This window comes from Acinonyx jubatus, chromosome E4 (genome assembly GCF_027475565.1).
Source record: "Acinonyx jubatus isolate Ajub_Pintada_27869175 chromosome E4, VMU_Ajub_asm_v1.0, whole genome shotgun sequence".
In the NCBI taxonomy this organism is placed as follows: domain Eukaryota; kingdom Metazoa; phylum Chordata; class Mammalia; order Carnivora; family Felidae; genus Acinonyx; species Acinonyx jubatus.
In genome coordinates, this window is record NC_069395.1 from 53,604,752 (window position 1) to 53,618,441 (window position 13,690).

The window sequence follows — 13,690 nt, forward strand, 5'->3', positions numbered from 1 at the left end:
TCATCTCTAAAAACCCTAATCCCTAGCACAGATGTAGTAGGTACTACTGACTATCTACCCAAATCCCTTCTCCCCTTCTCCCTTGCCCATAGACACCCAATTGTGTTTAGTAATTAGAATGCCATCTGCTTTCAGAGACACTGAGCCTCTCTCCAGCTCTGAAAGAGAGGGGTGAACCTTTATTTGTCTCTGTAAACCAACAGTGGTAATCTTAACCCCTCTGTCCATGACAAATTAGGAATGAGCATGTGACACAATTCTGGCTTATGAGAACTGAGGGGAAACCTCTTAGGGACTTTTTGGGAGCACTGACAGTATTCTTAAAAGGGAACCAAAGACAAAGACATTCTTTTTTTAGCCTATGAACACTGCAACCTGCATTTGATTATGCCTAGAATTGTAGCTGCCATCTTCCATCTTGAAAAGAATCAACCCAAGACCATAAGGAAAACTCTGAGGATGGCAGACCTGAAAGTGAATAAGTCTGGCTCCCTGATGACACCTTTGAGTCATTAACTTAACCAACCCTGAAACTCCTCTCCCTCTAGACTTCTTGTAAGAAAGAAACTTTTGAGCTGATTTTTCTGTTACTTGCAACTAAAGCATCCTAATTAATAGAATTGGGGTATTTGTATGATTAATTACCTAAATAGCTTTTAGTAGTAGTAGTAGTAGTAGTACCGAACAATAACAAAAATAGTAATAAGTCACAACCTTTATTTTACTCTGTGGAAAACAATGTACTGGGCACTTGTATCAATTATTTCAATTTAATACCAAATAACTGATTGAGATAGCTTTTATTACTCTCATTTTACATATAAGCAAACTGAAGCCTCAAAAGGATTAGTAACTTAATGTAATTCTTACAGTAAGTGATAAGAGTCCAGGTTTTGAACCTAACTCCATCTGACTGGATTCCACCATTTTTCAACCTTACATTTTCGACCTTACATCAACTCCCAAATTAGTCTGTTTTCGTAATTATATTGTGAGTAGTTTAGGATTATCATCCCCACTTGAATGAATGAGGCACCCAATAGGTTATGTGGTTTGCCAAGGGCTACAGAGGAAAGCACTAATTCAAATATCTGAGTCTACAGAAATTCACAGGTCTAAGAAATTGAATATTTCTTCACTGCTATTCCATCACTTTTAAACTGGTACACATTTTATCAGTTTGTTTTTTTTTCCTAGATAACACAGATTACCTTGCATAAATAAACAAAACTGCCATTCAAAAGAGGCAGAGAGAAGTCACCCATGGATGTTACTATAAATTACAAAGGGTTAAAAAGCACATTTATTCAATTAAAAAAAAAAGACCAGGGCCAACTTCCAGAATGATAGCATGAGGGGCACAGCAAACTCTCCCCAACAACAACAACAAAAGCATGTAACTAGGTAAAATTATTAAAAATATAAGTAAATAACAGTAATCATTTAAAATCTCTGCAAATTGTTCCAAGGGCATCCAGCAAATGGAGAAATATTCCTTAAAAAAAAATCCATTACATCTTACTAAAAACAGCAAGAGACTATAGCATTTAAGCCAGGACTCACTCTATTGCTGTCCCTACCCCTCAGCTCTCTCTATGTTATAGAAGTTCTATCCTAAGAGAGAGGCAGGCTGCTATATTTCTCATCCCCCTCAATCTCATGTGGCAAAAGCTCTGTTCCAGGCATATGGGTCCAAGAGGGCTAGGGCTCCCTTCCCCCTCCCACAGCCCCCACACACTGAGTAGAATCTCTACTCCAGGCACAGCAGGCCAAAAATTGGGGGACTCCACTATTCTTGAACCAATGTGCCTTTAGAAGAGTTGTTGCCCCAGGAGGAGCAAGCAGATAAGACCAGGGACTATAATCTCCCTCCAGTAGCTGCTTGTAGAAGAGGGGTATCACTTCAAAAGGAGAAGGGGCACCTCCAGCTCTGGTTCATCAGTGAGGAAACTCTACTCAGTGGGGAGAGGTATATTATCGGGACAAAACTCCACAGCTCTGCCTGAGGAAACTGACAGTATTTGTAATACTGTATGGAAAATGTCATGACTCAGGGCACTGTAAAAAACAAGGGATACCAATGGAGAGGAAATGAATGGACATTATATCTTCTTAATAGTATAAATAAGCAAAATAGCAGAAAAATCAGAAATCTAACAGGACAAACCATAGACATAAACAAACAAGAAGAGCCCTCCTAGGATTATAGTCAACTCTGGGCTTCAGAAAGATTGTGCACATGTACTAGGCTGCACCCACCCAGGAACAATCAGAGCAGGACATGAGGCAGACTTAAAAACATTCCCCCAAGCTGCTCACAAATCAACCAACAACAGGCAGACATCTCACTGGTACTAAGGGCATAAATATAACCTCCAACCAAACACTGACTGAACAATAAGCTACTCTGACCCAGAGGCAACTCCTAGGAAACCAGGCCTACAAATAAAATCATATACATCTCCAACAGTGTGGAAGACTATGTGCACACCCAAGGCCATGCCCTTTGGGAGTAATGGGAGAGGAAAAATCTAAGCTACTAGTCTGTAGATGAAGGTAGGGGCAAAAATGTAAACTCCCTGAACGGTTATAGCAACTTTGAAGCCATACATATAGCTAGTGGTAAAAAGTAAAAATCTGGGGCGCCTGGGTGGCTCAGTCAGTTAAGCGGCCCACTTCGGCTCAGGTCATGATCTCATAGTTTGTGAGTTAGAGTCCCGTGTCAGGCACTGTGCTGACAGCTTGCTCAGAGCCTGGAGCCTGCTTCAGATTCTGTCTCCCTTTCTTTCTGCCCCTCCCCCCTCACATTCTGTCTCTGTCTCTCTCAAAAATAAACAAGCATTAAAAAAAAAATTAAAAAAAAAAAAAGAAAAGTAAAAATCTAACTGGCCAAGAAGGCTTAAGCACAATTTTTGACCAATAAATGGCTTATACTGAAATACGGGCAATCCTTTTAGCCAGGCTAAAAGATAAAAACAAGAAAAAAATTTTGAGCAGGACATCAGAGGTTGCTGCCCACTGTGGAGGGAAGTAGACTTCAAAGAGTAAGGACAGCTAAGTCACTAGACAAACAAATGCCCAAGCAAACAATGACAAGATCAAGCCCCTGGGGGTGGGGAGTGGGCATCAGAGTCCAGAGTCGTTACATTATGTTACTTAAAATGCCCAGCTTATAACCAAAAATTATGAGGGGAAGAAACAGGAAATTATGATACATACATAGGGGGAAAAAGCAGGTAAAGGAAACTGTCCTGAAGGGTCCCAGATGGTATACCTAGCAGATGATGACTTCAAAGTTTCCATCATAAATATTTTCAAACACTAAAGGAGACTATTTCTAAAGATTTAAATAAAGATTTAAGTCTTTATTTAAAGATAAAATAATGACACCTCATCGGAGGAAAAAAAAAGAAATTATAACAGATCGAGTAGACATTCTTGAGTTTAAAAGTATGATAAGCAAAACGAAAGATTTACTAGAGGGTATCAACAGTAAATTTGAGCCACCTAAAGAAACAATCAGTAAACTTAAAAAGAGATCAACAGAGATCGTATAACTTGAGTAACAGTGATAAAAGAATAAAGAAAAGTAAAGTCTCAGGCAAATTTGGGACACCATTAAGAACACTGACATATGTATAATGAGAATATCAGAAGAGGATAAATAGAAATGGACAGAAAAAATACTCAAAGAAATAATGACTCAAAAAATGTTTAATTTCTCAAATTTGATAAAAAAAAATACATTCTACACATCCAAGAAGCTCTATCAACTCTGAGTAGTATAAACACAGAAATCCACACCTGGACACATCATAGTAAAATGTTGAAATCTAGGAATAAAAAGCAAATCCTGAAAATAGTAAGATTAATACAACGCATAATGTAGAAGAGAACAACAGTGATAGCTGATATCTCACCAGAAACAATGGAGGTCAGGAAGGCAGAGGGATGACATATTTAAATTGCTGAAAGTAAAAAAAAAATCCTCCGCCAAAAATATTAAATGGAGCAAAACTATCTTTAAAAAATGAAAGATATTCTGAGATTAAAGGAAAAAAAATCTGAGAGAATTTCAGCAATTTGCTAGCAAACCTGACTTACTAGAAATGCTATAAAGAAGTTCACAGGCTGGGGCACCTGGCTGGCTCAGTCGAAAGAGTATGGGGCTCTTGATCTTGGGGTTGTGAGTCTGAGCCCATATTGGGTGTAGAGATTACTTAAAATTTGAAAATAAATTCTTAAAAAAAAAAGAAGTTCACAGTCTGAAATCAAATGCTGTCAGGTAGTAATTCAAATCCATGTGAAAAAACAAAAAGCTATGGTAGAGATAATTATGTAGGCAACTATAAAAGAAAGTATAATGGCATATTTCTTCTTATTTCTAATCTTAACTGATTTAAAAATTAACTGTATGATACAATGTATACACAGTTGTATTCTGTAACCTAAAACATATAGAAATATAATATTTGAAAATAACTACATAAAGGGTGTTAAATAGAAAAAAACCATACTGAGTGAGAAAATAACACCAAATGGTAACTTGAATCCACAAAAATAAATGGAGAAAGCCAGAGATGGTAAAGAAGATTAATATAACAAAGTCTATGAATATATACTTGTTCTCTTCAGCTTTTAAAAATAGATAGAACGGGACACCTGGGTGGCTCAGTCAGTTAAGGTCCGACTTCGGCTCAGGTCATGATCTCATGATCCGTGAGTTCGAGCCCCGCGTCGGGCTCTGTGCTGACAGCTCAGAGCCTAGAGCCCGTTTCAGATTCTGTGTCTCCCTCTCTCTCTGCCCCTCCGCTGTTCATGCTCTGTCTCTCTCTGTCTCAAAAATAAATAAACGTTGAAAAAATTAAAAAAAAAATAGATATAAGATTACATTAAGTAATAATTATAGGAATATATTTTTGGATTTGTAACTTATGTAGGTATAATATGTGTAACAATAATAGCACAAAATGATAGGAAAAATGGAGCTTTATAAAAGCCAAATTTCTATGTTTCATTGAAATTAAAATCAGTATAAATCTAAAGTAATTTTGGTAAGGTAAGAGTATATTGAGACGGGAACCTGTTGGGATGAGCACTGGGTGTTGTATGGAAACCAATTTGACAATAAATTTCGTATTAAAAAAAAAGTATATTGCAAGTTCTAGAATAACCATAAAGAAAATAATTTTTAAAATAATATTTTAAAAATAATTTTTAATAAAATATTATTTAAAAAATTATTTTAGGTTTTAAAATGTATTACTAGAAAATATTCCCTTACTACAAAAAGAAGACAGTAAAGGAGAAACAAAGAGGGGTAAAATAAAACAGAAAAAAGGTAAAATGGCAGATATATCAACAATCATATTAACAACATTAAATGTAAGTGGATTAAATCATCCAATCAAAAGGCATGATTTATCAGATGGGATTAGAAAAAAACAAGTTCTCATAAACCAGTATTGTATCATATGCTCATTCCTGATTTACCATTGACAAAGAGGTTGAGATTGCCACTACTGGCTTACAGACATTAATAAAGATTCATCCCTCTCCCTCAGGGCTGGAGAGAAGCTCAGTGTTTCTGAAAGCAGATGGCATTCTAATTACTAAACACAATTGGGTGTCTATGGGCAAGGGAGAAGGGGAGAAGGGATCTGGGTAGACAGTCAATACTGTCTGCTACATCTGTGATAGGGATTAGGTTTTTTAGAGATGAATAAGATATTTTATCTTCAAGTAAGTTATAATACTATGACTATGATTGTCCGTGATAAGGAGGACATTGCCCAGTCAATGTCTTTAAAGCCATGAATTTACCAGATGCCCTTCAGGACAATCGGCCATCACCCAGAGCAAAGAGCAGTGAATCTCCAGTCTGAAGACCTGTTTACTAATGACTGCTTTGGTCTTCTGTTTTCTTAAGGAGTTAAATTTATATCATCAAAGGCTCTTATTCAAGTAAACAACAATACTCCAATCTGGCTATGCATGAAAATCACTTGGGATGTTTCTACAAGTAAGATTCCTGGATCTACCCTGAAGGGCTACTCCAAGGAACAAATCAAAGCACACCTGGTGGAGGGTCCAAAATACCACTAAGAGTAGGGTAATAAAATAACCAAACTCACAACAGAGAGCAAGTAACAATCTCCGGAAAAATACCTCCTGAAAGGCCAGGCCCTGGAGAGTGTATGACCCTCCTTTAATATAGCAGTGCTCCCAGGTACAGAGCACACAACAAGCTTTTAAAACATATAAGGGATGGAAAACTAGCCAAAATGATGAAACAGAAGAATTCTCCTCAAAAGAAATTCCAAGAAGTAGCAACAACTAATGAATTGATCAAAACCAATTTAAGCAATATAACTGAATAAGAATTTAGAATAATAGTCATAAAATTAATTGCTGGGCTTGAAAAAAGCATAGAGGACAGCAGAGAATCTATTGCTACAGAGATCAAGGGACTAAAAAATAGTCATGATGAATTAAAAAATGCTATAAACGGGGTGCAAAATAAAATGGAGGCAGCCAGAGTGTCAATTGAAGAGGCAGAGGGGAGAATAAGTGAATTAGAAGATAAAATTATGGACAAAAAAGAAGCTGAGAAAAAGAGAGATTAAAAAAAATGCAGGATTACTAAGGGACAATTAATTAGAGAATTAAGTGATGCAATCAAATGGAACAATATCCATATTATAGGAATTCCAGAAGAAGAAGAAGAGAGAGAGAAAGGGGCTGAAGGTGCACTTGAAAAAATCATAGCTGAGAACTTCCCTGATCTGGGGAAGGAAACAGGCATTGAAATCCAAGAGGCACAGAGAACTCCCTTCAGACGTAACTTGAATCGATCTTCTGCACAACATATCATAGTGAAACTGGCAAAATACAAGGATAAAGAGAGAATTCTGAAAGCAGCTAGAGATAAATGGGCCTTAGCATACAAAGGTAGACACATAAGGGTAGTAGCAGATCTATCTACTGAAACATGGCAGGCCAGAAAGGAATGGCAAGAAACTTCAATGTGATGAACAGGGAAATTATGCAGCAAAGAATCTTATACCCAGCAAGTCGGTCATTCAAAATAGAAGGAGAAATAAAGGTTTTCCCAAACAAAAGCTGAAGGAATTCATCACCACTAAACCAGCCCTACAAGAGATCCTAAGGGGGACTGTGTAAGTAAAATGTTGCAAGGACCACAAAGTACCAGAGACATCACTATACGCATGAAACCTACAGATAACGTAATGACTCTAAACCTGTATCTTTCAATAATAACACTGAATGTAAATGGACTAAATGCTCCAACCAAAAGACACAGGGTATCAGAATGGATAAAAAAACAAGACCCATCTATTTGCTGTCTACAAGAGTCTCACTTTAGACCTGAGGACACCTTCAGATTGAAAGTGAGGGGATAGAGAACTATCTATCATGCTACTGGAAGTCCAAAGAAAGCTGGAGTAGCCATACTTATACCAGACAAACTAGACTTTAAAATAAAGGCTATAACAAGAGATGAAGAAGACCATTATATAGTAATTACAGGGTCTATCCATCAGGAAGAGCTAACAATTATAAATGTCTATGCACCAAATTCAGAGACCCCCAAATATATAAAATGATTAATCACAAACATAAGCAACCTTATTGATAAGAATGTGGTAATTGCAGAGAATTTTAATAGTCTGCTTACAACAATGGATAGATCATCTAGACAGAGAATCAATAAAGAAAACAAGGGCCCTGAATGATACATTGGATCAGATGGACTTGACAGATATATTTAGAACTCTGCATCCCAAAGCAATGGAATACACTTTCTTCTAGAGTGTGCATGGAACATTCTCCAAGATAGATCACATACTGGGTCACAAAACAGAACTTAATAAGTATAGAAGAACTGGAGTACCTGGGTGGCTCAGTAGGTTGAGTGTCTGACTTCGGCTCAAGTCATGATCTCTCGGTCTGTGAGTTCGAGCCCCGTGTCAGGCTCTGTGCTGACAGCTCAGAGCTTGGAGCTTGTTTCAGATTCTGTGTCTCCCTCTCTCTTTGCCCCTCCCCCACTCATGCTCTGTCTCTCGCTGTCAAAAATAAATAAACATTTAAAAAAATTTTTTTAAATAAGAACTGAGACCCTACCATGCACACTTTCAGATCACAATGCTATGAAACTTGAAATCAACCACAGGAAAAAGTCTGGAAAACCTCCAAAAGCATGGAGGTTAAAGAACACCCTACTAAAGAATGAATGGGTCACCCAGGAAATTAGAGAAGAAATTTAAAAAATATGGAAACAAATGAAAATGAAAATACAACAATCCAAATGCTTTGGGATGCAGCAAAGGCAGTCCTAAGAGGAAAATACATTGCAATCCAGGCCTATCTCAAGAAACAAGAAAAATCCCAAATACAAAATCTAATAGCACACCTAAAGGAAATAGAAGCAGAACAGCAAAGACACCCCAAACCCAGCAGAAAAGAAATAATAAAGATCAGAGCAGAAATAAACAATATAAAATCTAAAAAAATTGTAGAGCAGATCAATGACACCAAGAGTTGGTTTTTTGAAAAAATAAACAAAATTGACAAACCTCTAGCCAGGCTTCTCAAAAAGAAAAGGGAGATGACCCAAATAGATAAAATCAGGAATGAAAATAGAATTATTACAACCAGTCCCTCAGAAATAGAAGCAATTATCAGGGAATACTATAAAAAATTATATGCCAAAAACTGGACAACCTGGAAGAAATGGACAAATTCCTAAACACCCACACACTTCCAAAACTCAAATGGGAAGAAATAGAAAATTTGAACAGACCCATAACTAGTGAAGAAACTGAATCAGTTATCAAAAATCTCCCAACAAATAATAGTCCAGGACCAGATGGCTTCCCTGGGGAATTCTACCAGACATTTAAAGCATAGATAATACCTATCCTTCTCAAGCTGTTCCAAAAAACAGAAACGAAAGGAAAACTTCCAGACTCATTTGATGAAGCCAGCATTACATTGATTCCCAAACCAGACAGAGACCCAGGAAAAAAAGAGAACTACAGGCTAATATCTCTGATGAATATGGATGCAAAAATTCTCAACAAGATACTAGCAAATCAAATTCAACAGCATATAAAAAGAATTATTCAGCATGATTAAGTGGGATTCATTCCTGTGCTGCAGAGCTGGTTCACTATTCGCAAATCAATCAATGTGATACATCACATTAATAAAAGAAAAGATAAAAACCATATGATCCTGTCCATTGATGCAGAAAAAGCATTTGACAAAATACAGCATCGTTTCTTAATAAAAGCCCTTGAGACAGTCGGGATAGAAAGAACACACTTAAACATCGTAAAAGCCATTTATGAAAAGCCCACAGCTAATATCATCCTCAATGGGGAAAAACTGAGAGCTTTCCCCCTGAGATCAGGAACACGACACCGGTGTTGTTTAACATTAACATAGTGTTGGAAGTTCTAGCATCATCAATCAGTCAACAAAAGGAAATCAAAGGCATCAAAACTGGCAAAAATGAAGTCAAGCTTTCACTTTTTGTAGATGACATGATACTCTAGGTGGAAAACCCAACAGATTCCACCAAAAGTCTGCTAGAACTGATACATGAATTCAGCAAAGTCGCAGGACACAAAATTAAGTGCAGAAATCAGTTGCATTTTTGTACACCAACAATGAAGCAACAGAAAGACAAATAAAGAAACTGATCCCATTCACAATTGCACCAAGAAGCATAAAATACCTAGGAATAAATCTAACCAAAGATGTAAAAGATCTGTATGCTGAAAACTATAGAAAGCTTATGAAGGAAACTGAAGAAGATACAAAGAAATGGAAAAACATTCCATGCTCATGGAAAGGAAGAATAAATATTGTTAAAATGTCAATACTACCCAAAGCTATCTACACATTCAATGCAATCCCAATCAAAACTGCACCAGCATTCTTCTCGAAGCTAGAATAAGCAATCCTAAAATTCATATGGAACCACAAAAGGCCCCAAATAGCCAAAGTAATATTGAAGAAGACCAAAGCAGGAGGCATCACAATCCCAGACTTTAGCCTCTACTACAAAGCTGTAATCATCAAGATAGCATGGTATTGGCACAAAAACAGACACATAGACCAATGGAATAGAATAGAGACTCCAGAATTGGACCCACAAACGTATGGCCAACTCATCTTTGACAAAGCAGGAAAGGATATCCAATGGAAAAAAGACAGTCTCTTTAACAAATGGTGCTGATAGAACTGGACAGCAACATGCCGAAGAATGAAACTAGAGCATTTTCTTACACCATTCACAAAAATAAACTCAAAATGGATGAAAGACCTGAATGCGAGACAGGAAACCATCAAAACCCTAGGGGAGAAAGCAGGAAAAAAAACCTCTCTGACCTCAGCCACAGCAATTTCTTACTTGACACATCTCCAAAGGCAAGAGAATTAAAAGCAAAAATGAACTATCGGGACCTCATCAAGATAAAAAGCTTCTGTACCGCAAAGGAAACAATCAACAAAACTAAAAGGCAACCAACGGAATGGGAAAAGATATTTGCAAATGACATATCTGACAAAGGGCTAGTATCCAAAATCTATAAAGAGCTCACCAAACTCCACACCCAAAAAACAAATAATCCAGTGAAGAAATGGGCAGAAGACATGAATAGACACTTTTCCAATGAAGACATCCAGATGGCCAACAGGCACATAAAAAGATGCTCAACCTCACTCCTCATCAGGGCATTACAAATCAAAACCACACTGAGATACCACCTTATGCCGGTCAGAGTGGCTAAAATGAACAAATCAGGAGACTATAGAGGCTGGAGAGGATGTGAAGAAATGGGAACCCTCTTGCACTGTTGGTGGGAATGCAAACTGGTGCAGCCACTCTGGAAAACAGTGTGGAGGTTCCTCAAACAATTCAAAATAGATCTACCCTATGACTCAGCAATAGCACTGCTAGGAATTTACCCAAGGGACACAGGAGTGCTTATACATAGGGGCCCTTGTACCCCAATGTTTATAGCAACACTTTCAACAATAGCCAAATTATGGAAAGAGCCTAACTGTCCATCATCTGATGAATGGATAAAGACATTGTGGTTTATATACACAATGGAGTACTATGTGGCAATGAGAAAGAATGAAATCTGGCTGTTTGTGACAACGTGGATGGAACTGGAGAGTATTATGCTAAGTGAAATTAATCAGTCAGAGAAAGACAGATATCATATGTTTTCACTCTTATGTGGATCCTGAGAAACTTAACAGAAGACCAGCGGGGAGAGTAAGGGGGAGGGGAGTTACAGAAAGGGAAGAAGGCAAACCATAAGAGACTCTTAAATACTGAGAACAAACTGAGGGTTGATGTGGTTGGGGGAGAGGGGAAAGTGGGTGATGGGCACTGAGGAGGGCACCTGTTGGGATGAGTACTGAGTATTGTATGGAAACCAATTTGACAATAAATTATATTTAATTATAAAAAAAATAAAGCCATGGGTTTATAAGAAAATGAAACACTAGCTAAACTTGTTAACCCTCATACAAACTCATCTCACTGCCTTCATTTTAACCAAGACATTCTGTTTAGCCAGCATTGCAGATTAATCACTCAAACTGGCTGTAGAAGACACAATTTAGATTCAAAGATACAAATAGGTTGAAAGTAAAAGGATAGAAAAATATATTTCAAAAGAGAGCTTGGGTAGTTGTACTTATCAGACAAAATGCACTTTAAAACAAACAAAAAAATGTTACTAGAAATAACAGAAAAATTGCATAATGATGATCAGGTCAGTACATGAAGAATATATAATAACTGTAAACATACATTCTCCTAACAACTGAGCCCCAAAATACATGAGGCCAAATCTAGAGGAATATATGGGAGAAAGAGGTAATTTAACAAAAATAGTTGAATACTTCAATACTCCGTTTAAATAATAGACAACGCAACTAGGCAGGACATCAACAAGGAATGAACAAGACTATAAAACAAATAGATCTAACAGACATCTGTACAACATTCCACCCAGTCACAGCATAAGATGCATTCATTTCCAGTGCACATGGAACATTCTCCAGTATAGATCATAAAACAAGTTTCAATACATTTAAAATGAGTGAAATTGTACAAAGAATATTCTCAGACCAAAATTAAATTAAATTAAATTAAATTAGAAGTCAATAACAAAGAAAATGGAAATTCACAAGTATTTTTTTGAATTAAAACTCCTGAATTAATGAGTCAAAGAATAAAATAAGAGGGAAAATTAGAAAATATCTTCAAGAATTAAAATGAAAACACTGTGTCCAAAAATGGAATGCAGTTAAAGAAGTGCTCAGTGGGAAACTTACAGCCAGATAATGAAAGGAAAGGACAAGCAGAAATGCAGTGATATATTCAGTAAGGAACTTGGGCTGGAGTTAAGGGACCAGATTCTTATGCGGGGTCTGTCATAAAGTTCCTGTGTAACTTCAGTAAGTCATTCAAATTCCCAAGACCTCCATTTCCTCATCAACAAAGTAAAAAGATTGGGATAAATATCTCCAAGGTCTTTTCTAGTCTTTCATCCTATGGCTCTTAGTTAGCAAGTGTCCTAACTAGCTTTTCTATTTCCCTCTGTGCCTTTAAAAAACAGGTGAAGCTCACTCAGCCTGTTTTCTTGTCATGTTGTATGATTCTAGACCATCTTAGATTTGCGGTTTTAAACTTCACTATTGTAACACAGACTCACCAGTTACTATTTTTTTGTGTTGTCTTGTTCCCCTTCTAATCATCCCTTACTTTTAAAAGTGGCATTCTCTTGCATGTTTGAATATTCTCTTCCCTCCCTGTATGAAGCACTGGTTCATTTTTAAAACTTCCTTCTCTGGCTTTACATATTTAGAGTTTCATCGGTGACCTCTTGAACATTTATGTTTTTCATGGACCCCTTCAAAAGGACCCCTTCATGGCACTTTGGGCAGTTTAAGAATGGTTTGTGAGTTGCATACTGGATGAAAGATCCACTTGCAGTGTCAAAAATGATTATGTTCCAGGTAACAATTTTCGCTCAGGATCTTAGTGTAGACTGGCAAATTCGTATCTGATGGCTTTCCTTAGGAAAGAAGTTATTCTCTAGCTCCACAGAAAGGTGTTCAATGTCACTGCTCTTGTTACATTTCTATTTCCTGAAATACAGGAGTAAAATGGGAAGGAATTTAGGATGGTAGATACTTTCTGCCAACATCTTGGCAAGACAGAAAAGGCTGAGAGGTTGCCTTGTTAACTTCAGATAATCAAGAAGACAGGACCAAGAAGTTCTGAATTGGCACAGCCAGCAAGAGAAAAGGTGAGATACTGGGGAATCTAATCAGGCCACCAGATGAGGCACCATGCTGCCAACAGACACTTGTAAAGAAATGTACTTGATCGATTACCTAAAGAACCTCTAGCATCTGGACTTTACTAGCCATATGCTCACTAATTTCATTCAAAGGTCAGAAAGTTTGAATTTCTTTTTTTTAATCAGTGGTGTGATATGTATACATTTATTACCTAGATAATGTGGTACAACATACAATCAAAATATCACTTGGGCATCAATATGCTTCCAGGAAGACAGGCAGAGTATGGCTGCTGACAAGTATTTAATTCAAAACCCTAAAACAGTTGCTAATA

At 37.1% G+C, this 13,690-nt stretch overlaps 1 long non-coding RNA gene across 2 annotated transcripts in view; it reads right to left on the reverse strand.

The window, feature by feature from the left end:
• The window catches only part of LOC113595649 (uncharacterized), a 551,139-nt gene that overhangs the window by 355,169 nt on the left and 182,280 nt on the right, over nt 1–13,690 (reverse strand). The gene's annotated exons all lie outside the window — the stretch shown is intronic.